Here is a 13,892-nt window from a genome sequence, read left to right on the forward strand (position 1 = left end):
CGGATGGTGTACCAGTCGCTAGGACTGATTGTTTCCATTAATTTTGGTTTTCTTCTTTCTTCTTGACGAGGAGAGACCTGTTGTTGCATCTAGATGGCAGCTTCCTAGCTTTTAAGGTCCCAGTCACTACTCGCCAAAGTAGTAGGTGGAACAATGTAGGATATGCAGTTTTAAGCAGATACTTGTATTTATATATAAAGTTGACTTTCAACTTAAGAAATTATGTAATAAAAAAGCAGTGCTGAAGAATGAAAAGAAAGAAAAATACTAAACAAAAAATTATAAACTATAGGTAGTCCCTGACTCACAACATACATTCAAGTTATATTGAACCACACCTCAATCATCTGTTTTTCTGTACATCTTATCATTACTAATATGTTCCAGCATGTACTTTTCTGATGTTATCATTTTCAGATGTTCTCTCACAGATGTTCAATTTTATGATTGTATTCAAAACACTGTAGGAGTTATAAAGATACTGATAAAGGCAATAAAAATGAAAACTGGGGGGAAAAAACTTACAATGAAGTCACTGGAACAAAAGTCCTGTAATGGAATGGACTACCTGTACTGTAAATACATAAATATTATTATTCCATGAAACAAAGAGTATTAGAATGCATAGGAAATGATCACATGGTTATTCGAGGAAGTGATTCCTAATAAAGGCCTCAATAAAACTCCTTGTTCTCAATAAAGTTGTGTTTCATTTGATAATAGAGTTATGATATCAGTACACCTCTATAGGTTATCCACAGCACTAACATAGTGGCTAAGGCACTTGACTGCTAACCAGAAGGCTGGCAGTTCCAACCCACCAGCCACTCCTCAGAAGGAAGATGGGGCAATCTACTTCCGTAGTGATACTTTCTCAGAAACCCAAGGAAGGGTCTCTATGAGTCAGGTTCGACTCGACAGCATATAACAACAACAACAACAATGCTAATTGTCTGTCAGTTTGTCAGACTGTGGTGGCTTGTGTTTTCTGTGAGGCTGGAGGCTCTGTTGCTGGTATTTCAAATACCACCAGGGTCACTTGTGGTGGACAGGTTTCAGTGGAGCTTCCAGACTTGAAAGAAGGACGGGGCCATACACTTGTCAAAGAATTGGCTCATGAAAACTTTGTGAATAGTGGTGAAACACTACCTGGCACATTACTGGAAAAGTTTATGACTAGCCCTGAAACATTGCCAGATGTGGTGCTGGAAGATTAGCCCTTCAGATCACAAGACACTAAAATACAACTGCAGAAGAGCTGCCTCCTCAAAATAGAGTTGCCCTTAATGATATGGATGGAGTAAAACTTTGAGGCCCTCCATTTGCTGATGGGGCATGACTGAAGATAGGAAGAAACAGCTACAAACATCCATTAATAATCAGATCATGAAAAGTATGAAGTATGAATGTAAGAAAAAGGAAAGTTGTCAAAAATGAAGTGGAACACATAAAGATCGATATCCTAGGCATTAGTGAGCTGAAATGGACTGGAATTGGCCTTTTTTTTTTTTTTTTTAACATAAACCAATTTATTTAATACTCACAGAAGTAGCTTTCTATCTTGACAAGTATCATTGTTTAGAGAGGAAAGTCGTGTTGTGACTGAATTGGAAAGCTAGTTATTAACACAGGAACTCACTTTTTAAAAAAAAAAAAAATTATTTTAAGAGTTTGTTTCACATTCAACATTATGTGTACATTTAGTTTCCCTCACCATTTACCATCCCCAGTCCTAACCCAGTCACCTCCACTCCCTGCCCAGGAACCTTCCCCCAATGCCCCTCAAAGTTATACACTCCTGTGTGTCCTGCATTTCCTCCCTGCGAATATTGCTCCTCTGGTGCCCATGGTCGATTACTCCAAGAGATGCATTTCCATAGAATATGTGGGTGTGTCACCCTGGGTTGAGCAGTCTGCATGTACATCTTGTTTACCATTGGGCTGAGAGCCAGCCCCAGGAAGTGAACTTTGTTTCAGGTCCAGAATGTATCCCAGGACCATAGTACTGGAGGTCTCACCAAACTCCATCCAATCAGTAATTCTGGTCATTATTGAGTTTTTGGATTTTGTTCCACATTTTCCCTCCCACTCTATCCAGGATCTCCAGATTTGATCCTTTCCTGAGTGGTTGGCATTTGTAACTGGGCACCATCTAGTTCTTCTGGTCTTGAGGGCCACCGCGTACTAGGGCTGATTGCTTCCAAATGCCCTTGTTTTATTGAACTCCTCTTTGCTTCTGATGATAGGAGACCATTAGCTGCATCTTAGATGGCCACTTAAAAGCTTTTAAGACTCCAGTCGCTACTCACCAATGTAGGATGAGGAATAAGACTTGTATGTATTTTGTTGTGCCAATTGAGTCTGGTGTCCCCCAGTACTATGGTCCTGAGTCAGTAGATCTATTGGCTTTCTCTCCCCCAGTGTCTGGCTATCTGTGAGGGATTACTCTATGTCCGTCTTCTGCTGTTTCTGTAAGGATTGAAGTTATTTTCTTTCAGTGGTATCTGTGCAAGATTAGCTTTCACTGAATCTATTTTTGGTCTAGAGTATATTCCCGTTCACTGACCTCCATCTGATCTCAGATGTTTATATGTTTATCTGTAGCCTGATGTTTGGTGTTAATGGTAATGCAGTATTGTGGATATACTGGTTGATATTATCATCTGTCATCTATATATTATGAGCACAATTTGGTGTCCTCCCTTTTCCTAATGTTATCATGGTGGTCACGGACTTTTTCTATACCATCCCTCTCCTTACCCACACCAGCGTGACAGCTACAGTAGTCAAAACAGCGTGGTATTGGTACAATTATAGACAGAGCAATGGAACAGAATAGAAAGTCCAGAAATAGACCCATGCATCTAGGGACAGCTGATCTTTGACAAAGGTCCAAAACCCATTAAATGGGGAAGAGACAGCCTCTTTAACAAATGGTGCTGGCAAAACTGGATATCTATCCACTTGCAGAAAAATGAAACAAAACCCATACCCCACCCCATATACAAAAACAGAATCAAGCTGGATCAAAGACTTACATATAAAACCCAAAACTATAAAACTCATCAAAGATAAAAGAAGGGTAGATCTAAGAGCCCTAATTTACAGCATAAATAGACTATCAAACATAACCCAGAATGCACAGGAGGTAGAAGAGAAGCTAGATGGCTGGGACCTTTTAAAAACTGAATTCTTATGTACATCGAAAGACTTCATCAAAAGGGAAAAAATAGAACCTACAGATTGGGAGAAAATATTTGCCTATGACATATCCAATAAAGGACTTATCTCCAAAATCTATAGAAAACTTCAACACCTCAACACCAAAAAGACAAACAACCCAATTCAAAAATGGGCAAAAGACTTGAACAGACACTAAAGGTGATATGCTGGCAGCCAAAAAACACATGAGTAAATGCTTGCTATCTTTAGTCATTAGAGATGCAAATCAAAACAATCATGAAATATCATCTCACCCCAGCAATAATTGCAAAGTTCAACACAACAGAAAATAACAAATGCTGGTGAGGTTGCGGAGAGATTGGAACTCTTGTGCACTGCTGGTGGAATTATAAAATGGTACAACCATTGTGGCAAATGATATGGTGTTTCCTTAAAAACTGAAAATAGAAATACCATTTGACCCAGCAATTCCATTACTAAGAACATAACCTAAAGAGGTGAGAGATAGTGCACAAACATACACATGCAGACCTATGTTCATTGCAGCACAATTCACTATAGCAAAAAGATGGAAACAACCTAAAGGCCCATCATTGGATGAATGGATAACCAAATTATGATACATTCACACAATGGGATACTATGCTACATTAAAGAACAATGAAGGATACGTGAATCATCTCACAATGTGGATGAGCCTGGAGGACATTATGCTGAGTGAAGTAAGTCAGTCACAGAAGGACAAATACTGTATGATCCCATTACTGTAAAAAGACAAAGAAGGGTTTGCTTGAGAAAGGGAACTCATTTTGTAGATTACTGGGGTGGAGAGAGCAGGGGAGGGATTAATTTTGGGCTAGTTGGGGGCCACACGCTGATGTAGGTAAGGAGAAGGATGGTATAGAAAGAGTCTGTGACCACCATGATAACATTAGGAAAAGGGAGGACACCAAATTGTGCTCATAATATACAGATGACAGATGATAATACCAACCAGTATATCCACAATACTGCATTACCATTAACACACCAGGCTACAGATAAACATATAAACATCTGAGAAGATCAGATGGGAGTCAGTGAACGGGAATATACTCTAGACCAAAAATAGATTCAGTGCAAACTAATCTTGCACATATACCAGTGACAGAAAATAACTTCAATCCTTACAGAAACACCAGAAGACGGACATAGAGTAATCCCTCACAGATAGCTAGACACTGGGGGAGAGAGAGCCAATAGATCTACTGACTCAGGACCATAGTACTAGGGGACACCAGACTCAATTGGCACAACAAAATACATACAAGTCTTGTTCTTCATCCTACATTGGTGAGTAGCGACTGGGGTCTTAAAAGCTTTTAAGTGGCCATCTAAGTTGCAGCTAATGGTCTCCTATCATTGGAAGTGAAGAAGAGTTCAAAACAAAAAACAAGGGCATTTGAAAGCAATCAGCCCTAGGACACAGTGACCCTTGACCAGAAGAACTAGGTGATACCCATCTATGAATGCCAACAATTCAGGAAAGGATCAAGTCAGGAGATCCTGGATAAAGTGGGAGGAAAAATGTGGAACAAAATCTAAACTCAATAGCGACCAGAATTACTGGTTGGGTGAAGTCCTGTGAGACCCCAAATACTATGGCCTTGGGATGCATTCTGGACCTGGAATAAAGTTCACTTCCTGGGGCTGGCTCTCAGCCCAATGGTAAACAAGATGTACATGCAGACTGCTCAACCCAGGGTGGCGCACCCACATACTGTATGGAAATGCATTCCTTGGAGCAGTCGACCACGGGACGCCAGCGGGGCAATATTCACACTAGGAAATGCAGGACACACAGGAGTGCATAACTATGAGGGGCATGGAGGCAGGGGGGTTACTGGTCAGGGAGGGGAGGAGACTTGGTTAGGGTTGGGGATAGTAAATGAGGAATGAAACTAAATGTACATGTAATGTTGAATGTAAAACAAACTCTGCTCTGTAAACTTGTACCAAAGGCACACACACAAAAAAAAAAGACCAGGAGCTGATTGTGGAACAGACCATCAACTGCTCGTATGCAAGTTCAAGTTGAAGTTGAAGACAATTTTAAAAAGTCCATGAGACCCAAAATATGACTTTGATAATATCCCTGCTGAATTTAGAAACCATTTAAACAATAGATTTGATGCATTGAACACCAGTGACTGAAAATCAGAGGAATTATAGGATGACATCAAGAACATCATCCATGAAGAAAGCAAGAGGTCATTAGAAAGACAGGAGAGGAAGAAAAGACCAAAATGGATGTCAGAAGACACTCTGAAACTTGCCTTTGAGTGGATAGTAGATAAAGCAAATGGAATAAATGACAAGATAAAAGAGCTGAACAGAAGATTTCAAATAGTAGCTCGAGAAGGCAAAGCCAACTACTATAATGAAATGTGCAAAGACCTGGAGTTAGAAAACGAAAAGGGATGAACACGCTCCACATTTCTCAAGCTGAAAGAACTGAAGAAAAAATTTAAGCCTCGAATTGCAATATTGAAAGATTTATGGGCAAAATATTGAATGATGCAGGAAATATCAAAAGAAGATGGAAGGAATACACAGAGTCACTGTACCAAAAAGAATTGGTTGATGTTCATCCATTTCAGGAGGTGGCATATGATCAAGAACCAATGGTATTGAAGGAAGAAGTCAAAGCTGCACTGAAGGAACTGGTGAAGAACAAGGCTCCAGGAATTGATGGAATACCCACTGAGATCTTTCAACAAACGGATGCCATGCTGGAGGCACTCACTTGGCTTTGCCAAGAAATTTGGAAGACAGATACCTGGGCATATTTGTACCCATTCCAAAGAAAGGCTCAAAATGTGGAAATTAATGAATAATATCATTAACATCACATGCAAGTAAAATCTTATTTTTCTGATAATTCAAAAATGGTTTCTGTAGTATATTGACAGAGAGCTTCCAGAAATGCAAGCTGGATTCAGAAGAGGACGTGGCACAAGGGATGTCATTGCTGATGTCAGATGGATCTTAGCTGAAAGCAAAGAATCCCAGAGAGATATTTACTTGTGTTTTATTGACTATGCAAAAGCATTTGATTGTGTGGATCATAACAAATATGGATAACATTGAGAAGAATGGGAATTCCAGAACACTTGATTGTACTCATGAGAAACCTGTACATAGATCAGGAGGCCATAATTCACACAGAAAAAATGGATACTGCATGGTTCAAAATCAAGAAGGGAGTGTGTCAGGGTTATATCCTTTCATCATACTTACTCAATTTGTATGCTGAGCAAATAATCCGAGAAGCTGAATTATATGAAGAAGAATGCGACATTAGGATTGGAGGAAGACTCATTAACAACCTGTGATATGCAGATGACACAATTTTGCTTGCTGAAAGTGAGGATGACTTAAAGCACTTACTGATGAAGATTAAAGACTACAGTCTGCAGTATAGATTACACCTCAATATAAAGAAAACAAAAATCCTTGCAACTGGTCCAGTAAACAGCTTCATGATGGATGGAGGAAAGATTGAAGTTGTCAAGGACTTCATATTACTGGTTCTACAATAAGTGTCAATGGAAACAGCAGTCAGTACATCAGATGATGTATTGCATTGGGAAAATCTGCTTCAAAAGACCTCTTTCGAGTGCTAAAGAGCAAAGATGTCTCCTTGAAGACTAAGGTGCACCTAATCCAAGCCATGGTATTTTCAATCGCCTCTTATGCATGTGAGAGCTGGACAATGAATAAGGAAGACTGAAGAAGAGTTGATGGTTTTGAGTTGTGGTGTTGGAGAAGAATGCTGAGAGTACTAAGAGTGCCATGGACTGCTAAAAGGACTAACAGATCTGTCCTGGAAGAAGTGTAGCTGGAACATTCCTTGGAAGTGAGAATGGTCAGATTTCATCTCACCTACTTTGGTTGTGTTGTCAGGATGACCATTCCCTGGAGAAAGATATCATGCTTGGTAAAGTGGAGGGTCAACGAAGAAGGGGAAGCCCTCAACGAGATGAATTGACACAGTGACTGCAACGATGGGCTCAGGTATGGCAAGAATTGTGAGGCTGACATAGGACCAGACAGTGTTTCATTCTGCTGTGCATAGGGTCACTATGAGTCACAGATGACTTGACGGCACCTAACAACAACATTATATGGACAGGGAACTTCCAGAAATGGAGGTTGAATTCCAAAGATGTGGAATGAGGGATGTAATTGCTGATGTCAGGTGGATCTTGGCTGCACAAAAAGAATACCAGAGAGATGCTTACTTGTGTTTTATTGACTATGCAAATGCACTCAACTGTGTGGATCATAACAAATTATAGATAACATTGAGAAGAATAGGAATTTGCCAACACTTTATTGTGCTCACTAGGACCCAGGAGCCTGTCATTCAAATAGAACAAGGGGAAACAAGGGGAACATTCATCATCCCTCCTGAAAGGATGAGTGTATGTAAGTACACCACCAACGTAGGTCCAAGAGGAGGTTTGTGTTCTAGAAGGGGAAACTGCATGGTTTCATAGCAGGAAGGGCATGCATCAGGTTGTATCCTTTCACCATACTTATTCAATCTGCATGCTGAGCAAATAATCTGAAAATCTGGACTATATGAAGAAGAATGCATCATCAGGATTGGAGGAAGGCTCATTAAGAACCTGCAATATGCAGATGACACAATCTTGCTTGCTGAAAGTAGAGAGGATTTGAAGCACTTACTGATGAAGATTGAAGACTACAGTCTGCCATATGGATTACATCTCAACATAAAGAAAATTAAAATCTTCACAGCTGGACCAATAGGCAGTATCATGATAAATGGGAGAGAAAATGAAGTTGTCAAAGATTTCATCTTACTTGGTTTCACAATCAACACCAATGGAAGCAGCAGTCAAGAAATCAGGCATTGTATTGTGCTTGGCAATTCTGCTGCAAAAGACCTCTTTAAAATGTGGAAAAGCAAAAATATCTCTTTGAAGACTAAGGTGCACCTAACCCAAGCCATGGTATTTTCCATTGCCTCATATGAATGCGAAAGCTGGACAATGAGTAAGAAAGACTGAGGAAGAGTTGTTGCTTTTGAGTTGTAGTCTTGCTGAAGAATACTGAAAGTACCATGGACTTCCAGAAGAATGAAAACATCTATCCTGGAAGAAGTGCAGCCACAATGCTCCTTGGAAGCGAGAATGGTCAGATTTGGTCTCACCTGCTTTGGTCATGTTGCTAGAAGGGACTATTCCCTGGAGAAGGATGTCATGCTTAGTAAAGTGGAGGGTCAGCGAAAAAGGGGAAGACCCTCAAAGAGATGGACTGACACAGTGGCTGCAACGATGGGCTCAAGTATAGCAAGGACTGTGCGGATGACACACGACCAGGCAGTATTTCATTCGGTTGTGCATAGGGTTGCTATGAAATGGAGCCTACTCAACAGCACCTAACAACAGCAACAACTGGTATTGGGAGAGATATTTTAAAAAATAGTAGCAGTATTATGGAATTCCCCACAGCTTATGTCCTCTCCTCTAAATGTGAAGAAGTAATGACTATTTCTTCCACTTTGAATACTTATTGTAGAATTATAAGATGGCACAGAGATTGAAATCTTAAGTAACAATTGCCCAGTATAAGCATTTCTTTAGGAAAGTTTTATCTCTATAATACCTTTTATCTGTAACAAATTATAAATACAGAATTAAGGATAAATTGATGTGATTTTTTGGAGCTGTTCCCAAAACTATAACTGTTAGTCTATTGACCTAATGTCTCATAAATAATATTCTGGGGAAAAGCCCTAAGACTGTCAAAATGCATTTGGATCATACTGTCTATGCCAACACTGAGTATTGCAGAAATGATGCTAGTGCTGTGATAGAATTCCATAGATGGGATAAGGGGACTTCCTTATCCCAATTTTCTATTTTCCACGAACATGTAAGTGAATTTTAGCTTATCACTTACAGGTCAGTTGCTTTCCTTCTACTCCATCTCTGGGTTTGTTTCTCTTGGGTCTCATCTTCACCAGATTTTAAGAGGATTGTTAAAATGCTCCTTAATCCAGACAAAACTTCAAAGTGCACAATAGCCTGAGCAAGCTCATTGGAGCACTCCAGTGTCTCCAAACATGATTGACTGGCAACTGTGTGTGTGTGTGTGTGTGTGTGTGTGTGTGTGTGTGTGAAAGAGAGAGAGAAGTGAAACAGAGTCAGAGAGAGGAGAGTGGAGGAAATTATTCCCTTTCTCACACCTTATCTGAAGAGATGAGATGGGATAGGCCCAGTGAAAAAGGTGGGCTCTTCAGGAGGCCAGCACCCAACATTATCTGATGGGGCCAGGGTTGAATAACCCAATAAGCAAGGTAAGCACAGGCTTACTTGTGCTTACTTACTAATCTATAGTGAACGATTTCACATTCTGTCACCACGTTGAAGATTCAGCTTCTAACTATAGCTGGCATATATCTCTCTCCCAACCCCACAGCACCTTCCTACAGAATCAAAGCCTCTTTCCCATTTACATTCCCTGACAGGGACAGAGTACCCAGTAAGCAAGGTAAACACAGGCTTACTTGTATTTCTTTACTAATCTGTACAGATTACTAATAGCTCATGGATACTTTGCTTACTGAGTGATCTGGCCCTGAATGGGGCCTAGCAGTTCCAAGTATCTTCACTCCTGAAAGGATGAGTGTATATAAGTGCACCACCAAGGTAGGGCCAGGAGGAGGTTTGTGTTCTAGAAGGCATCCTCTTAACATTTGTTTTTTTCTGGTAACAAAGAGACAAAAAATGAGGCTCTGGAAGCCATTTAAATTAACAGAGGTGTTCTGGAAGGTCTGGAATCTTTTCAGACTTCTGGGTCCAAGAGGAGCTGAGAGCAGTTGCATCGAGACCCTATGTATGATCAGAGCTGCTCTAGACACCCCCAAATTCCAGGCTTGAGCTGAAAAAAAAATCTCTCTGTGAACCAGGGACCCCTAGGAAAAGGAGCAAGGTTTTACTTTTCTGTTTTGTGAAGGGAGGAACTCATCAAGTAATTGATGTGACCAGTTCTGATTTGATGCAGAGGAAGTATAAAAAGAAAACCATCAAATTTATATGATTTTATGAGGAAAGGCAGATAAACACTGTGCATTCTCTTTCATTGACATGGATTTGCGCATTGGGAACTCTAACTCGGGGAAATTACCACTCTACTTGCAATTCCTATGGAGCTCTGGTGGCGTAGTGCCTAAGGTATTTCACTGGTAACTGGAAGGTTGGCAGTTCAAACCCACCAGCCACTCTGTGACAGGAAGACCAGGAAATCTATAAAGATTTACTGCCTTGAAACCCAATGGGGGTTGTTATGAGTTGGAATTGACTAGACAGCAGTGGGTTTGATTTTTTGTTTTTGTTTTGCCAGTCCTAACAGTGAGGACTGACAGTTTTATAAACAAAATGCAGTGGCATATTCTTGAACCACAACAACCAAGTTGCTCTTCTGTGCATGCAAATTCATGAAGAATTAGATAAATTAGAATGTAGGTTCAGACAGATGTGTTTCTATTTGAAAAACTTTTCTAGGTTTCAACAAAGTGGAAGATTGATTGTTATTATTGGTCCTGTAGGGATTGTTTTCTTTCCTTGGAATGAAAGTATGGAAGATAAGAAATCTCAGTTAAGCCATTAGTTGCTTTTTTTGGGGTGTGAGGAGGGGCTTGGTAGCATTTTTGGTATACTGTGATGTATAAATTCTGTTTGTCACCATCAGAGGTTTTGTACCTCATCCTCCCACACGCTAACTGATAGCATTCTTGCTAAACCACAGTGATGCTTTGTGCCTGGCTCATAGTCAGATTGTTTTCCAAAGATGATGCCAGGAACGTTTGTCTGGCTTGTGGCAAGAAGCCAGTTAGGAGTGCTTTCCTTAAATGCCTTCTATTGTTATTTCTGTATGTTCTCTTTTGCCTTTGACCATTTCTCTGGTTCAGACAGGATCCCTTTAGTTACAACTTTAGGAGGTCTCTAGAGTTGTGATATCTTTTGTTTTTTTTTTTTTAATAAATTTTTATTGTGATTTGGGTGAAAGTTTACAGAGCAAATTCATTTTCCATACAGGAGTTCATACACATTTTTTCTCATGACATTGACTACAATTCCCCACAATGTAACAGCTCTCTGCTTTGTGACATCTTGATGTCAATTTTCTGTTTGGGTGGTTGTTTTTGTTTGTTTGTCACAAGGTCTACAAACTTTATGTGGACCTTTGTTTTTAGATTTCTTGTGATGATGGACTCAGTGCCCAAGAAACTCACATACATAAACTCAAATTACAAGAAACCAGCATAATTTATTTTTGTTATTCCCACTCTTCGAATTTTTATCCTTAAGATCAAGGCTCAGTTGTCCTGCAGGAGTAGGGACTTACCCTTTATTAAAAATATAAATAATTTAAGGGAGCTCAGGTGGCATAGTGCCTAAGGCATTTGACTGCTAACCAGAAGGCTGGCAGTTCAAACCCACCAGCCACTCCTTGGAAGAAAGATTGGGCAACCTACTTCTGTAGAGATACCGCCTCAGAAACCCAAGGATGGGTTTCTGTGAGTCAGGATTGATAATGTAGTTTGCCATGAATGGAGAAAGAAAATATTTTAATAAAAAGTTTTCCTTCACTTTGTCTCCATTCGATGCTGATCAAAGCATACTTTTGGCCATTTAACAAAAACAAACAAAAAGAACAAATGTGCAAGCAGACCACAAGGCAATAGGGAATGGGAAAATGAAACAATAGAGAAAACTGTACTTTAATTGTTAAGATATGGTGGAATCAAATTGTAGTTTCCTAACTGAGAATGTGTTCTTGTCTGTAGGAATAGAGCTCTGGGACCAAGTAGCAGGTTCTCTTTAGTAGACAGCTCATTTTTGTTGCCCACAAAAATCAATTGTATCTTCTTCCATTTCAACTGTGCACGTGTCTGTTCCATTGATTGTCTGCTCCTCAAATGGGAATCTAATTTGCCTCACTGACAACCCTGTCATTCACAATAGGCTCCAGCATCTAAAGGCTTGTCTGGGGCTGGGATTCATTTCCAAAGTAGCTCACACACATACCCAGCAAGTAAGTCCTTGGTGCTGGCAGGGGCCTCAGTTCCTCACTGCATGGACCTTTCCATAGGACTCTTTGAGATTCTCATGACATGGTGGCTGGCTTTCCTGAGAGCAAACAAGCTATCTTCATCTCAGGTTTTGATGCAGAGAAAGGGACACTTTGTAGAGTAACTCTCCTGGCTTATTTCATAACCTTTCACCCATTCTTGCCCATGAGGAGGAAGTGGAAGAGTAGGAGGAATTTCCACTGGTGAATTTTATGGAAGGAACTGAGCATAGCTGGTCAGCTTCTTTGGGGTTGTTTTATTTTGGAATAAGCATGTCCCAAGGATGTATGCATTCCCATCTGTTTTCAGCCACACTAGACTAATCAAACCTGTTGCCATCAAGTCAATTTCGACTCAAGGCGACCCTATAGGACAGAGCAGAACTGCCCCACAGGGTTTCCAGGCCACAATGTGGCTGAAGTAGACTGCCATAACGTTCTCCTTCAGAGCAGTTGGGGGGTTTGAACTGCCCACATTTTGGTTAGCAGCTGAGAGCTTTAACCACTGTCCCAGCAGGGCTTCTCACCAGAGTAAAAAGCCTACTCTTTGTGAGAGTCCTTGACTTGCCCAGCTGTGCCAGGAACTGGGTAGGGAAGTCTGTCTTACTGGGTGAATCGATGACAAGCCCACAGGGTGGTAGATCTAAAGTCATGATCTTCCATCAGCATTGCCAGGGTTATTTTGAGATCTATCTCTATGACTCCTATGCAAATTAGTTTTGAACACTGGAGAGGAAGATGGGGCCTCTTCAATCCTCAAAATTGCGATAAGGGAAGAAAATTAGAGTAATTTAGTCAGTAATCAAAAGAACTAAACTGCTTCCCCACTGGCTAAATTTTAATATCATCAAGCTTGAAGACATTATTGTGTTCAATTCTTAGAACTTAAGGAAGTACTCTTAAGATTTTGTCCTGGGGGGTGTGTCTGAGTAGGGAGGACATGGTAAGTGAGAGAGAGAGAGAGTCATTTTTCTTTTCATTCTTGTCCTCAACTTCTCTCACCTGGTTTGTTCAAATATCTGCTGGTGGTACAATATGAGAAATACCAATGACACTCTTTAAATGTGAGAACTAGTCATTGGCACAGTCTGAATCAATTATCATTTTTGTTTTATCACTACTCTACCTTGTAGTAATGATAATAATTTTTGTTGTGTTGTGAGTCTGAGAACTCTAATAGCCTCCAGGAAAATCTTTAACCAGAAACCTTTTAGTGTCAGCATTACAAACAGAACTTTTAGACTCCTTAGGGCCTTTATCCGCCCTCCGGTCTCAGCAGGTATCAAGGAACTTCCTCCGATCTCGGCACGCATCACAAAAGCCATCCGGATTCAGCGCGTGCATATCGGAGATTTACTTGGCTCCTGGAAGTCTCTACCTAGATAATATTTTCCCAAGTGAACTTTGGAGCCGGGGAGTTTCTTTACGTCCCCCAACATCTTAGATCACTGCCCTAAATCCCTTAGCAACAACCAATCACCTGTACCCCCTCGCCCCGGTGCTGCCCCTCCCCATATTGTTCTGTTGTGCCCAGGCTGTAAAGGAGAATTTCGGAAGAGAAG

Source organism: Orycteropus afer, unplaced genomic scaffold, assembly GCF_000298275.1.
Source record: "Orycteropus afer afer isolate SDZICR_OR568_19922 unplaced genomic scaffold, OryAfe1.0 scaffold00104, whole genome shotgun sequence".
Classification (NCBI taxonomy): domain Eukaryota; kingdom Metazoa; phylum Chordata; class Mammalia; order Tubulidentata; family Orycteropodidae; genus Orycteropus; species Orycteropus afer.